A 15,548-nucleotide genomic window follows, 5' to 3' on the forward strand; every position below is an offset into this window, starting at 1 on the left:
ACCGCTCTCACAACAAACCCCAGCTCAAACAGCACCTCCTCCGGAAAGTCTTCCGTGATTCCATCGCACTCTGTCTTATTCTCCTGCCTCCCTTTCTGTGCTCATGGCGCTCGGTGCCTTGCTGTATCCTGGATCCATTTGTAGTAGAGATACAGCTATCCCCCCACCCCCACCCCCCACGTACACAACTGCTGAGACAGAGGAGGTGGGAAGAGGGGATTAAGGAAGGTGAGATGGAGGGGAGAGAGGGAAAAATGGCTGAGAAGGTAGCAGTACCCCAGGAGACTATGGCTTCGGAACTAAGTGCTCCGGCTCCTGTCCCTGCCCTGCATTTCTACAGAGATGGGCGTCCTTCCGGTATCCCCTCTCCCTTTACATTCGAGCTAGTTTCTGGGCTTCTGTCCCTGGGAGGAGCAGTTTCCCAGCAAGCCCCAAGTTGTTTCCACGCACATCTGAACCCTTCTGAAAGTCCCAAGCTCAGGACAGAGCTTATCCCATTTCACTGTGTCCTACTTGTTAAAAGGAAACTTATCTCCTCTAAAAGAGCAAAAAGTTGCTTGTTTTTGTCACTTGAGTACTTCCAGCCTGGTGTCTGGGGGCCTCAATAAACACCTGTGGAATGAATGAACACAGGTCAGCCGGTGAATCAGCAGGAAGGTGTCTTTTGCCCAGGAGAGGAAATCGAGAGGCCACCGTGGCTGTTACGAAGGAAAGGGTCTGGATCAGCACACACACCGTTGTTTTACCGACTCTCTCGATAGCAGAGTGCCAGGGCAGCCCCTGAGACTCGAAGACAGAAGGAAGTTCTTCAGATATGGAGGAGCCGACACAAGATTTATCCCGAGTGGTTACGCGGCCGAGCGTACAGGGGGGCTAGGAAGGCTCAATATGTATCTGTGGGGGACTTCGGGAGGGCAGCCAGTGCTGCCTGGGGCCGTGGCTGCCTGGGCGGTGCCAGCCCCGTGCCCCATGGGCTGGGACTGACCCACGTATTCAGATGTTGTGGCTGCACGGCCAGTGGGGGCCATCCAGGCGCTCCCTGGGAGGGGGCATGGGTCTCTGGGGCAGCGCTGCCTCTCCTGAAACCTCCTGGCTTTGCCCGGAGTGTCATGCCAGACATAGCCACTGCAACCCTGCTGTGTCAATCAATGGGCAGGTGGCGCAGGGAAAGCCTCCCGCACCCTCCTTTGAGAATCCGAAAAATGCAGCTCCTAGGGGACGAGGCACCCTGCTTGCTGACTTCAGTGGGTTTGGGTTTTTTGGGTGGTGTTTTTTTTTTTTTTTTTTTTTTTTTGAGCACTTAGTCATGGAGTCTGCCTCAGAGCTGCTGTGACCATGCGTTTTGACGAGCACTTCCGGTCTGAGTGCGTAGGGTGGCTGCGTGACACAGCGATGAGCTCGGTGCCACCAGCAGCAGCCAGAGCGTCTCCCTGTCTGCCCCACCTGTCTGCCCGTCGTCTCCCGCCACAGGGATGCGGCCGAGGAGTGCTGGGCAGGACCTCCGATTCGTATCTTGGGACACTCCCTGTGCCCAACAGGCTCTGGCTGGCCCTTTTCCCTCGTGACCTTCCAGAATCTGCTCCAACAAGCTTCCTGGACTCTCCCCCTTCCAAGATCCCCACAGCCTACGGTGAGAAGCAGCCCGCCTGCCTGTTGCCTCAGATGGAAGCTCCCTGAAGGCTGGGTGTGGTTATGGGACTCTGTCTGCCTAGCACGCTGCTGGCGATAGAGTGCTCGGTCATCAAGAAATCAATGGCCGTGTCAGTGCGTGACTGATGGCCGGTGCCCTACTTACGTGGCCCACGCTAAGGGAAAAAAAATGACGTTCGCTCCCCCTGGAGCTCTGCTGCTGACGTCGGAGATGTGATGGGGAGAGAGAAAGAGACTAGAGGTGGACTTCTCTATGTTCAACGCACCGGCTCCAGAGAGGGAGTGAGTAAATAAAATCCTACAGGACTTGCACTCCCATTCATCTCCATCTCAGGCCGACCTCACGCTGAGTTCATCATCTCTGCCTGCCTGGTCTCATTTTTCATACTCTTAGATGAGCTCAGAGAGCTGATGTTTAAAGTAGCCCTGAGGTGAACCTTTTCTGTTTTTTTTTGTTCGTTTGTTTTTTTGTTTTTTTGCAGTGGGGAAGACTGCTCGTGAACTTTCCTTTTGTATAAATTTGGATCTCCCTATGGAAGACCGTCTGGCGCCATGGACAGAGCCCAGTGCGGTTCTGCTGCCACCCAGGGCAGGGCACTGAGCAAGCCGCCATGCCCCGCCCTCCACGGCTCGACAGTGCAGCCCCAGGTTCCATCTACACGGCCCTGGCTTGCTTGCTTCCATCTTGCTGTCTTAGCCACTGGGCTTCCTGGTAAGTTGTCATTGCAGGAAAGGGTTCCAGGACCCAAAACCTCGTTTTAGAAAACCCCTTAAGAGGACATCGTGAAGGTGCCTCCCAGCATGCACAGCTACTGATTTTAATCGCAGGATGTAATTCACAGACTCGAGTGCATTCTCCTACTGAACTGAAACGTCTCAGGAGATATGCACAGAGCGTCCATCACAGGTTGTTGAGACTGAAGCTTGCTCAGTGGCGCACAGCTGGTCACAGCAGGACTTCAGGGTGTGGCCTGCTGCTCTTGCCACGGGATCAGGGACCCCCAGGCAGGGACCATTCCATCAGTGACCCTCTCATCACCCACCGGGGAGGCAGACCGCCTCTCTGATCCTGGCCTGGTCAGGACACCATGATGGGGTAAGTTTGGAGCCTTCCTGGATCGAGCCCGAGTCCTGCCAGTCCACAGATATAGGCAAAGTCTTCTCGAAGTTCGTGGAAAATGCATATTACAGAGAAAATATGCGCGGATTTCAAAAATTTGTGCACCAAAATAAGCAAGGCTGTGCAGCTTGTGACTTTCCCAGCACGAAGGGCTGAGATGGAGCCGCGCTCTGCCTTGCTCCTCCAGCTCACGTCCCTAAGCCTGGGAGGACCTTAATAAGTAAGCTTGAGCTGAATTGAGTTGACACTCAGATCCTTAAGCTACGGGGCTCTCTGGGCTGCTATCTCCAACTTTATTTGAGAAACCAATGCCTCTGGGATATGTGGTGACTCGGGATAATCAACCACGTCTTCTGCGTTGCACCGAGAGAGGGCCCCGTCCTCAAGTTCCAGCCCAGATGAGGCCGAAGGGGAGCAGGAGTCCCTGCAGGGTCACTGAACAAGCGGGTGCCCGCGGTGCATGCAGGGAAAGACAGGCCCGGGAGGGGGACAGGCTGCTGGAGTCCTGAGAGCACGCGCGTGGGGGCGGCACCAGGCAGGAGCAGAGATACTTCAAAGAGCTCCACTGGGGAATGGACATCTGTACCTAAGGTCACTTGTCAGTGGTTTGCATAGTCAGGCAAGGACAGAAGCAGGAGTCATAGAAACCAGGGACAACCCAGAAAGGAACTGGGGTACTTTCTCTTGGATCCAAACACACACACTCCCAAGGCTGGGAGCAGAAGAGAGAACGCATGCTTGGCGTGGTCCCAGTGTGCTACAGACTGGCCACTGCCTGACCCGGGGTCAGCCATGCCCTCCCTTGGAGGGACCAGGTCAGTGGTTCTGGAATCTGGCGAGGGTCTTCCCTGCTGGGGGGGGGGGGATTCCCTGGGGCGGGGGTTATGTCCACAACCAGGTCTCACAAGAGTCTGAGGCAGGCAGCCAACCCAGGACTGTTAAGCAGGGTCTGGGAACCTCTGGCTTGATGGCTGGTAAGGCCACTGCCATGCACGTAGCTCACGCTCACTGTGAGGGAGGCCTCACGCCTCCCCAGCCCCTGCACACACCCTTCCAGCCAATCTCGGCCCTTCTGTGCACTGCCCGGGACTGAGGCGGGGAGGGAGTGGCTGTCCCTAGTCCCTGAAGCATGACTGATGGAGGATGCCAGCCCCTTCTTCCCGAGGCCCAACAACAGTTGGCTCACGATGTGGAATGAGGGACGCAAAGCCAAACACACACGTATTGAGCCCCTATGGTTTGTAGGGCACTCAGGGGACAGGCACAGGCAGCTCCACGTAAACAGAGCTAGGTCTCCTCTCCTCCCACGGTTGGGGTCCGTGCTGGAGCCACCCTGAGTGACAGCATCTGGAATGCGGGGTCCCTGCAGGCCCTGGTGACGTAGCTGTCCTCACGCCCTCCTCAGAACCCACCAGTTACCCTGCCTGGTTTTATGGCAGAGCATAAAACATAAAGATTAACAAACAGGGCCATCAAACAAATTTTAAAGTGGAAAAACAAACTGCAGATGGGCAGATAGGATAAGGCAGTGCTTGGGCTTTGTTTCTGGAAAAGGCCACTTCCTAAACCCCTCCGCGTGACTGTGGAATCAACCACTGCATTCTCCCTCAACAGCATCACGAATCAGGGAGGCAGACCTGGGCCAGCTGGCTGGGCGATGACTCCACTGCCAGGGCCTGCGGCTGGAGGGGAAGATTAGGCCAGGCCCAGGGAGAGAGCCTGGTTAACTCACAGGGGAAGTGCTGAGTGAGTCCAATGTGGGAGGAGGCGGGCAGGAGCTTTGAAAGTCAGGTGGACAGGACCAGGTTCCCCAAGCCCGCGTTCCCTGGTCTGTAACAGCAGGTAACACCTGAGGCCAGAGGGCCGCTGTGTAGGTTGAGTTGCAAGTGTCAGTAAACCCTTAAGATGCGTGCTTGACTGAGTTGTCCTGTGGTTTGTCTCCTGAGGGTTCATGTGTTGGAAGCTTGGTGCCCCAGTGGCGATGGTGGGACGTGGTGGGGCCTGATGGACAGGGTCCTTGGGTCACAGCCACTGGAAGGATTGATAGTCTCGGGGGACCCCACTCACTCCCACAGAGTGATGCCATCTGCCTTGAGATGATGCTGTTGTGGGCCCTTGCCAGGCTCCCCTGGTTGGGCCTTCAGTCTCTAAAACTGAGCTAAAGAAACCTTGTTTCCTGACAAATTACTCCAAGCATTTCCTATACAAAAAAGCAGACTAATATACCCAGTAAGTAAATTGTTCTATATCCTCTGGGGGGACTCTTGAGATGATTCTAGAAGGATCAGCTAGGAAAGGTGAAACACTAGGGAGAAGATGTTCCAGATATGGCGAGACACAAAGGCAGAAATGCTGCCCAGTGTAGAATGATGCCCCTGTGGTAGCAGGCCCGAGGGACAGCCCCGTGTGCCAGAGACCATGTTCAAGGTTGGACATAGGCTGGCTCGTGCCATCCTTCCAGCAACTCCAGCAGGTGCATACGCTTCTTATCATTTTATTCAGATAAAGAAACTGAGTTTAGAAAGGGTAAGTGATTACCCAAAGGATGAAGTCATGGAATATGCTCCCCACCCCCAGTAACCTGAGTCCCCTTCCAGACCCACGTCCTCAGCCATTCTGTGATGGAAAAAGCTTTGGGTTGAATTAAAAAAAAGTTTTTCTCAGTATATTTTGATGACTTCTATTCCTGCCCTATAACCCTGCTCCACTAGTTTCCAGGAGTGACGCTTTGTCTACTGGCAAATTATCTAAAGAATTCAGGGGCAGCCCTGTGACGCAGAGAGAAAATCTGGCCAAGGGCACAAGATGGGCCAAGAAGCCAAGGTCCCCAAAGCATTTATGGAGAGAATGGCCTGCTAGGTGCAGTAAGCCATGTGGTCCTTGAATGCATCAGGATGCAACAAGGACTGAGGGCAGAATCCAGACTTTGTTGGTCAAGGCAGGTAAGAGGTAGCCTGGGTGTTTTGCTTATTGGAAAAATCTTGGCTCCTTGTGGCATGCTGAGGTGACAGGTGACCCTACTGGCTGCTGGTGACCTTGGGCCACAGCACTGGGGAGGAGGAGTAGACAGAGGGCCCAGTGGACTCTATTGAGGAACAACTTGGAGGCCAGAGATGTGCAGCTCCCATTTGTCCACTGGCTCTTAGTGTGCTGCTGGTGGGCTGGTCCCTCCCACCATCACAAAGCCTAATATGCTTTCTACTGGCTCTAATCAAGAGCGACTTGCCCAATTTCCCTGTGATATCCTCACATTCACTCTTGGGAGTGGTGGGTGCCGAGAGTAGGTAGATGAGAAAGGTCTTCTTTGGACAGACTCATCTAGGGCCCGAAAGACTCCCTCAGACACACCTGTTCCTCTGGTTTCCAAAAAGTTCAAGCCCAAGACAGACGAGGGTCCTTCCTTCTCAATGTCACCCAGCAAATGAGATGCAGCCCTTGGCTGCTGCTCAGGGGAGAGCGGGGGGAGCTGGCACTGCCTGGCAGGAGCGGCTGGCCTCTGGCATTTCCTAAGGGCCATATTTGTCACCTCTCCTGTCTCTGTGCTCCCTGTGTAGTGGAATGAAATATGCACCCTGAAGACATGGCCACCCAGAACCTCAGAATATGAGCTTATTAGGAATGAGGTTCTGTGCAGATGTGAGGAAGGAAAGATCTTGACATGAAAGGACGCTGTATTAAGGTGGCCCCAACTTATAAAAGAAAGATGGGCAAAGGCCATGGAAAGACAGAGGTACACGGGCGTCTATGGCTACAAGCCAAGGACTGCCATTAGCAACCAGAAGCCAAGAGAGGCATGAAATGGAACCTCCCTCACAAACTCCACAGACACCAAAGCTTGAAAGACTTCTGTCCCCGAGAACCATGCGAGAAGAAATTACTGTTGGTTTAAGCCACCAAGGTTGTGGTCACTTGTTATGGTGGCCCTTTCTGCCTCCTGTGCAGAGCCCTGCCCCTTGCACTCTGTGCTCTGCTGGGTGTTTGCCCGGGGCCCTGCTGCTCCTGCAGATGCCTTTACACACAGCTGAGAGCCCGCAGAGGTGCTGGCAAGTGCAGATGCCCACCCGCTGTGGGTTGTGGCCAACCCTGAGGAAATTGCTCGATCTTTCCAAGATTTAACCGTCTTATGTACCAAATGCTGCAGCTTTGCTGTGGGATTGCAATGCAACGACATTGGCAGATGCCCCTGGATTCACAGCATAAGGCAAGGCTGCTTTTCTCTCAAGCTCCAGCTCTAAACCTCAGCAGCCCCACCCTGTGCATAGCTTCAGCAATGTCTCCTAGACCCTCACCCTCCACTCGCTTCCCCCCAGTCCTCCTCCAGGGTGGCTCAAGTCATTCGTCAGGCTAGGAGGACCCAGAACCTGGGCTTGGGCGGGAGGGAGGCCAGGTTGAAGACTATGGCTAGTGACGGATATGCAGGGGCAGCCCAGGGAAGCAGAGTGGATGACACACAACACAGCAAGACTGCTACCCAGGCACATATTGCCCACTCGTGTTCAGAGGACATGCGTGTGCACACATCAGACAAGCTGCACATGTGGAGCCCCTCCCCAGCTACCGCCTCCACCCCCACCCCTCCTCGGGTGCCATCCTGGGCAGAGGCCTGAGGCGCTGGATCTGAAGACAAAAATAGCTCTGCTGGGCCCTGGCTATTTATATCTGCTCTGCCTGCAGGGCATGTGTGCAGTGGGGAGCAGAGCCACGCCCTGTCCCCCAGAAAGGGGCAGGGGAGCTCTTAGCCAGGTGCTGCAACTGTAGCTACCCTGGGGATCCAGGATGACAAGGACCCAGAGCCATACAGCCCATTCCCTACAGCAGAGGACCCGTGAGCATCCCAGGGCCCCTTCAGGAGAGCTGTGCTGTCAAAGGCCACAGTGCCGTCTCTCCTGTCTTCTACCAAACAGAACTCCTGCTCGGAGAGGGAGAGGGAGAGGGAGAGGGACAGGGGGAGGGAGAGAGGGACAGGGGGAGGGGGAGAGGGATGGGGGGAGGGGGAGGGGGAGGGAGATCCCCCATCTGCTGGTTCATTCCCCTAAAGCCTGTGACATCCAGGGCTGTGCCACACCCGAGCCAGGAGCTCCATCCAGGTATGGACCCAAGTACTTCATCCATCACCCGCTGCCTCCCAGAACGCATTATTAGCAGGAAGCTGGGTCAGAAACTGAGCAGGGATTCGAACCCAGGCACTCCAATATGGAACTCAGGCATCCAAGTGGCAGCTCAACCACACTGCCCAATACCCCCCACCCCTGACCCCCTGAGGCACAGGGTCCTTATGGGGAGAAACTGCTTTTTCCAAAACCCTACTCTACAGGGAGACAGCTCTGAGCAAACATTCAAAAATTCTCCTGCAGTGCCTACTGAATACAGAGGGAGGTAGGGGATGCTTGGTCCATGCTCAAAGACAGCAGCTGTACCTCCCCCCCCCCCCCCAGCAGCATGTTAATTACTTCCATGTCCAAAGTCATTGTGGAGCCCTCCCCTTGCACTCTGCCTGGAGTCACGGGCACTGGAGCCAGCCCACCAATTTCCCAGACTCCCTTGCCAGCCGGCTTCCCATCAGGGTCTGCCCATGGCCACTGCAAGAGGAGAGTGAAGGAGGAGAGGAACAACCTCCTGCTTTCAGCTCCTGTAGTCCCTGCTCCAGCAGGCTGTGGTCAGCTTCAGGTGCATCCTTGGGTGCTCCCCTGCACAAGCCCTGCTGGCTCCCCACTGTGCCCCCCAGGTCAGGTCTCAGCTCCTTGCTCTCATCCCCTGCACGCCTAAGCCAAGTTCCCGTCCAGAGTCAGGATAAGCCCCAGGGTGCCTGCTCCTCAGAGGTCCCAGCACAAGACTACCGCACCCCTGCCCAGATCATCACTCACCTGTGTGGAGCATCGTCTGCCCGGTGTTGGGCTCCTCCTCTGACCTGCCAGGTTTCGGTAAAGCCACCCTTCATGCTCCCAGCCTGCAAGAGGGCACTGCTGCTCTCAACTACGAGTCTCTGGGCATCCTCAGCTTCCAACACCAACTCCTCTCTTTAAAACCAGTGGAGTGCACATCTACAACCAACTTCTCTTCGACAAAGGAGCTAAAAGCAATCCCTGGAGCAAGAACAGTCTCTGCCACAAATGTTGTGGGGAAATTGGATTTCCATGTTCAGAAGTATGAAACTAGACCCCTACCCTACATCTTAAAAATACACTCAACATGGATCAAAGACCTAATCTATGACCCAATACCATCAAATTATTAGAGAACATTGGGGAAACTCTGCAAGACATTGACTTAGGCAAAGCCTTCTTGGAAAAGACCCCAGAAGCACAGGCAATCAAAGCCAAAATTGACAAATGGATTTCATCAAGCTGAGAAGCTTCAGTGCTCCAAAAGAAACAGCCAAGTGAAGAGGCAACCGACAGAATGGGAGAAGATATTTGCAAGCTATGCAACTGATAAGGGGTTAACATCCAGAATCTATAAAAAGCTCGAGAAACTCAACAACAAAACAAATATTCCAGTTAAGAAATGGGCAAAGGACTTGAACAGGTATTTTTCAAGGGAGGATATTCAAATGGCCACCAGACACTTGGAAAAATGCTCAGGATCACTAGCTATCAGGGAAAAGCAAATTAAAACCACAATAAGGTTTTACCTCACTCCCCTTAGAATGGCTCACATACAGAAAGCAACAAACAACAAATGCTGGTGAGGATGTGGGGAAAAGGTCCCTAATCCACAGTTGATGGGAATGTATATTTTGGTGCAGCTGCTATGGAAGACAGTATGGAGATACCTCAGAAATCTAAATATAGATCTACCATATGACGCAGCCATCCCACTCCAGGGAATTTATCCAAACCAAAAGAAATCAACATATGAAAGAGTTATCTGTACCCCTATGTTCATTGCAGCACAATTCACAAAAGCTAAGTTATGGAATCAACCCAGATGTTTGTCATCTGTTGACTGGATAAAGAAATTATGGTATATATACATCCAGCTGCAAAAAAAAAAAAATTGAAATCCTGTCTTTTGCAACAAGGTGAATGCAGTTGGAAACTATTGTACTTAGTGAAATAAGCCAGTCCCAAAAAGAGAACACAGGTCTTCCCTGATTCGAGGTAACTAATGGAGTGCCTGCAATGTAATGTTAAGGAGTGAACATTTTGAGATTCGATGATTGTTTACAGCCCCTTTCTGTTGAGGAACAGTGTTGCTGTTATTGTTTTCTTCATACTATTTGTTGAACTCTTTTACTTAGTGTAGGGTTAACTATAGGATCATTGAGTAAACTGTACATAGATCTTGATAAAAATTGAAAGTGGGAATGTGAGAGGGAGGAGCTTGGGTGGGAGTGTCACTGTGTTCTTAAATCTGTATATATGAAATACATAAAACCTGCATAACTTAAATAAAACCAGTGTAGTTTCAGCTTCTGTTCTCTGGATTCCTGACTGATCGCAGGGATGGGGGATAGAGGGTGGGGGCTGGAGAGAGTTCAGGTGCAGACAGCAGGAGGAGGAGGGGGACGCTCCACTCAACACCAGTGGAAGTGGATGTCTTCCTCCCAAAAGAACCAGCAGCAAGAGAAGGAAAGGAACCTGACCCCACCTGGTTATCCACAGCCCTTGTCTGATCAAGGGCAAGAGTGCCACTGTCACTGGTGGAAGCCTCGACAAGGACGAAGGGCCCACCCCGGTCTCCCCTGCTCTGTCTGTTCTCATTCTGAGGATCTGCCTTTCCTAACACTTAGGGAGCACAGCCCGCTCAGGCAGGAAGCAGCAGGTCTTCCCCCAAGTTTGGCTTGGAAACCCTTTCTTCCGAAGACTCAACCCCTGCCCAACTGCGGCTTGGTTGAACAGTGAATGTCCAGCTGTCCACTGAGCAGGCCAACTCTGAGTGTTTTCCATGACTTATCCTATTAACTCTCAACCAGAACCACTGTTACTCCTTTTCCAAAGTGAGGACCCGGGTTCAGAGAGGGTAAGTCCTTCTCTGATGCTTTACGCAGTCAGTAGGTGGGTAGAGCTGTGACCAGAGCTCAAGTCTGCTGACATCCAAGCTCTGTGGCCAAAGACAAAGACAAGGGCCCTGGGAAGAGAAAAGGTTCATTCGTCTGAACCTGGGAAGAGCCGAAGACTTGTGAGCTGCGTGGACTCTGGCACAAGCAGCATGGGCAGGACGTGCATTTGTACCAGGCTTGGAGTTTGCATTGGGATTTAAATCAAAGTCCTTTGCAGATGAATGAGTCAGTGATAAAATGTGACAAGGGCTGATTACCCAGGCCCAGAGCCGAGCCCCACGCTCTGGGCTGAGAACTCAGCGGGGCCTGCAGAGTCTCAATCTGGAGGCCTGTAAGAAGCTCTGCCAGACACAGACCTGAGATGTGTTGATTTCAATCCCAGATGACACATGCAAGGGCTCCTCAGGGCCAGGCAGCAAATGTAGTAATACGTCTCCTGGACTGCACAGTCACACCAAGTCTCCAGACAGATGACGGCAGATTGCACACCGCGCTTCTGCCCCTCACTGCCACCGAGGGAGGTGGCTAGACCCTCCCTGTGACTATGGCCAGGGCTCTGGGCTCAGCTCCTCTCTAGAGAGGTCTGGCCATGTGACCTTCCAAGGGCAGTCTTTTCAAGGACTCTCTTCTGCCACCAGTGGCCACACACAAGCCAAGCCTGTTCCTGGTAGGATAACCCACATCAGTGCACCTGGGAAAGTGGCATTTTAATTTTTAGGAAGCAGATGGTACAATATTAGGGGATTTGGGGTATAAATCAAGTGGTTGCCTCACTTCCACCTCCTTTACTCTGTCTCTATGTCGTGTGGCAATATCATAGACACATGGTACACGTCTGCAGGTTGTGGATTGCACTTTTCTCGTTGATACACAAGTGGTAGAAGTGAGTCCTCCATCCAATAGGTTAGCAAGGCAGGTATGTTCACTATAGGAGTAACCTCTGGCACGTGAGTTGGCACAGAAGTTGCAAGGAGGTGCCAGCAACTGGTGGTGTGGTGGGTAAAGCTGCCTCCTGCAATGCCAGAATCCCAAATGGGCACTAGTTGGTGTCTCAGTTGCTCCACTTCTGATCCGGGTCCCTGCTCGTGGCCTAAGAAAAAACAGCAGAAGACAGCCCCAGTGTTTGGGCCCCTGCCACCTACATGAGAGTCCCGATGAAACTCCTGGCTTCCACCTGGCCCAGCCCTGGCCATTGCAGCCATCTAGGGAGAGAACCCAGAGAGAGAAGATCTCTCTCTCTCCTCATCTCTGCAACTCTGATTTTCAAATATAAATAAATAAATCTTAAAAAAAAAAACACAGAAGGAAAGTTATAAGCAGTTGAGGATCTGGGTAATTTACCTTTGCTGCCTCACACCTATCAGCTGCCCAGCCCATGGATATGAAGCAGGGCTGCCTGCCATATGCTTGGCTTTCACTGGGGGAGGGAAGGCAGGGCGAGACCAAGCCTTGCAACCTGGCGCCACTGAGGTCTGTTCTAACCACTGGGAACTTCTGCTGTGAAGGGTCTGGAGGAAGCAGGCAAAGTGGGCCGGAGTGTCCAAGACAGATGCCCTAAGAGGAGGATAGATGGCACGCAGCATCATGAGGGGGCAAAGAGGCAGAAGGAAGAGACAAGAATCCTGCACAGAGGGAGAGCAAAGTGAAACAAACAGCAAGTGGAAGGGCAGAGAAGGCAGCACAGAGAGGACAAAACGACGCAAAGGTGAGCCCCTGTGTACCCAAATCACAGAGTGGCTGCGCCCACAGAGGGAGGCAGCACAATGGGCAGGCGCTGTTTGCAACCCTTTGCATACATTATTTAAATGAACTTGTAAAACAACCCCATGCAGTAGCCATTACTGTCATCCCATTACACAGAGGAGGAAGCTGAGGCCAAGAAGGTATATAGCTGGAGGCTGAGCCCAGACTTGTCCGATATCCATCCTGTGGGCAGAGGCACCTGCCTGCCACCCAGGCTGCAGCCCCTTGCAGAGGCCACGGGCAGCTGCTGCTTCTCCCTTGACTCTCACTGTGAGTAGAAAACGCAGGCTGCTAGTGGTGCCCCAGGGATGGCCAGGGAGCTCAATGAGATGTAACGTATGCAATGCACATGCCCCCACCCCTCCGATGCATGCTCAGTAAATGCAGTTCCTGTCCCACCCCATCCTGGATTTAAGGTCTCGCCTTCCTCATACTGACAATGTGGCCCTCGTGTGTTCTTGAACCAGCTGGGTGGGGGGCAGTCCTGCCACCTGGCCAAAGGAGCTGCAGCTGATCAGAGCTGGGCACGGTGTGGACACAGACCTGTTCAGACCCAGACTGGCAGAAGGATAGCTAAGTAACTACAGAATGGCCCAAACTGGGAGCCCCAGCCTGGAAGGGCAGTGGCTTGAGTGTGCAGGAAAAGCCATTCTGCTCACTCAGAGGAGAACAGTGGGAACTGGGGAGCTGAACAGGGGTGGGAGAGGGGCCTCGGTGCCAGCCACTGGCATTGCCCACACGTCCCCATGCACCTTGCTCTACTCCACTCTCCCTCCCATATTCCACCCCAGATTCTCAGCGACATTTCACCAGCGGACCATTTTCTACACATGACTTTTTTCCTGGATTAAAAAAGTCCACTAAACCAGGTGAGTTAGCTGGCAGTTGGGTGACAACCATTGCTATGTCACGAATGTGGACAGCAGGGCCCAGAGGTTGCTTGACTAGCACGTGGTAGAGCCAGGAGGAATTTGGACCTAGGTGTGAGCCCTCAAATCCATTTTGTCTCCTCCCGCCCGTCTGCCAAGGACTCAGCCGCTCCTCACTGCCGACGCCCAGGGAAACAGGCTGGGACAGCAAGCACAGGGAAGCTGGTGGTCCCAGGTCCCCATCTCATTTCAGAAAGAGGCCCCCTTCCTGCTGCTGCCCCCCTGGAAATCTGCCAGTCAACAGGTGAACCAATAAAGCTAGGTCAGAAACTGACCAGCCATGGGAGACAGAGCTAACAAGGCACTGTATTTAATATGCCATGATGGCCACAATCAGACAGTCTTCCCAGGCCACCATACAGCATGCTTGAGACTTGCAGAAGCAGCAGATGACACAGCACTGTCTATCCTTGGCGTGGGGAACAGACACCCGACTGCCCACTTGGGGAACGGACAAGTTCCCTGCCACAGCTATGAGGTGTCTGCAGCCAGTCTCATGCTCTTACCATGGCCCCTATGGCCACAGTGCGGGAGGTCCCAGGCTGGGGAGAGGAGCACACCTGGGCCCCACGTTAGGGAAACCAGCAGACCAGGGTTTAGCTGAGCACACCTCTGTCACCATAGTGCAAAAGCAGCCAATGTGTCAACAAATGGGCATGGATGTGTTCCAATAAAACTTTATGTACAAAAGCAGTGGTGGGCCACATTCAGCGGAGGCCACAGTGTGCCAACTGCTGTCCTCATCCAGAGCTGGCCTTTTAATCATTTTAGGTGGCCTCTTATCACATGGAAATTCTTCACTCTGATGTGATCCTGGCTGTCTGTCTTTGCACTTGTGGTTCATGCTTTGTGTACAGCTCATTCACTCTCCGGGAGAGGACACTGGAGCCCAGAAGGGAAGAGGGGTTCACTAAGACCCCACATTTTCTGTCACAGAGATTTCTTCTGAGATCCTAAGGTGCTCAAGTTAGGATCAGCTTCAGCTTTGGATTTTGGTGGCTGTTTATTAGCTATGCTTGGGAAAACTATGACTACAACAACTGCTACTACTACTACTACTATTACTGCTACTACGACTATTACTACAACAACTGCTACTACTACTACTACTATTACTGCTGCTACGACTATTATTCTTCACAATCCTCTTTTTCCTGGGCCTACCACCCTACCTCCCCTGCCTTTCTCTGCTTCCCTTTCTTCTTCCTTTCCTTCTTATGAACACCTCACTAATTCATCTCACGTGTCCTAATACCTCTACCACATGCCCACCAGTAACATTTTCCATGTCTCTCAATACATCAGCTCCATTTTATCCAGGGAGACAGCACTTCTGGGTGCTCTGTTCCTTTGCTTCAATCTGGTCTGGCCGTTTTCCAGGCCTGGGATCTTCTTCCATTGCTGCCCTATGGCTCTTATTATTTTCTGTTTTTTTCTTTTGTTTTGTTTTGTTTTTAAATTTTCTCCTCATTTTGCTGGAGCACACCCTCTAATGGTTCCCCAGGAAAGAATGCCCTGAAAGTCATATGTTTAAAAACATTCTTAAAAATGTTTTTATTATCACTGTTGTCAATAGTCCAGGTTCAAAATTCTTGGCTGAAATTCGTCTTCCATCAGAATGTTCAAGGTATGTGACCACTAGCTTATATAATCTATAGCATTTATGAAACATGTACTATGTATGAGCATGCTTCAAAAAGTTTATGGGTACATGGAATTGAGAGAAAAAGTTTTGGTGCAAAAGAAATCAAAACTCATACATAATTTTTCATAACATGCATATTCCATGAAATTGTAAAACCCCTCATATATGTCAGCATTGTGATTGCGATATCCACGCTTATTTCTAATCCTTCAAGTGCAACTTGTTACATCACATGGGAGTCTTTAGGGTTTTAACCCCCGGAAGTTGCAGAATCCACACCAATACACTTTGAGGTGGGTCTTCCTTACGGAGCTGGGACACTTGATGGCCTTGCAGTCTGAGGATTCTCGCTCTTCCCTTCTGCAAAGTGTTCTTTTATTGTTTCTGTGATGGGTTTCTACCTCTCCATTTTCTGCTAATTTTCTTTGGACTGGATGAGTGGGACTGATATTTTATTAC

The 15,548-nt window shown here is 52.2% G+C and overlaps 1 protein-coding gene across 5 annotated transcripts in view; it reads right to left on the reverse strand.

The window, feature by feature from the left end:
- Positions 1-15,548, reverse strand: part of KCNH1 (potassium voltage-gated channel subfamily H member 1) — a 377,304-nt gene that overhangs the window by 3,626 nt on the left and 358,130 nt on the right. The gene's annotated exons all lie outside the window — the stretch shown is intronic.

This window comes from Oryctolagus cuniculus, chromosome 13 (assembly GCF_051225735.1).
Source record: "Oryctolagus cuniculus isolate XC-2025 breed Fujian yellow rabbit chromosome 13, ASM5122573v1, whole genome shotgun sequence".
NCBI classification, from domain to species: domain Eukaryota; kingdom Metazoa; phylum Chordata; class Mammalia; order Lagomorpha; family Leporidae; genus Oryctolagus; species Oryctolagus cuniculus.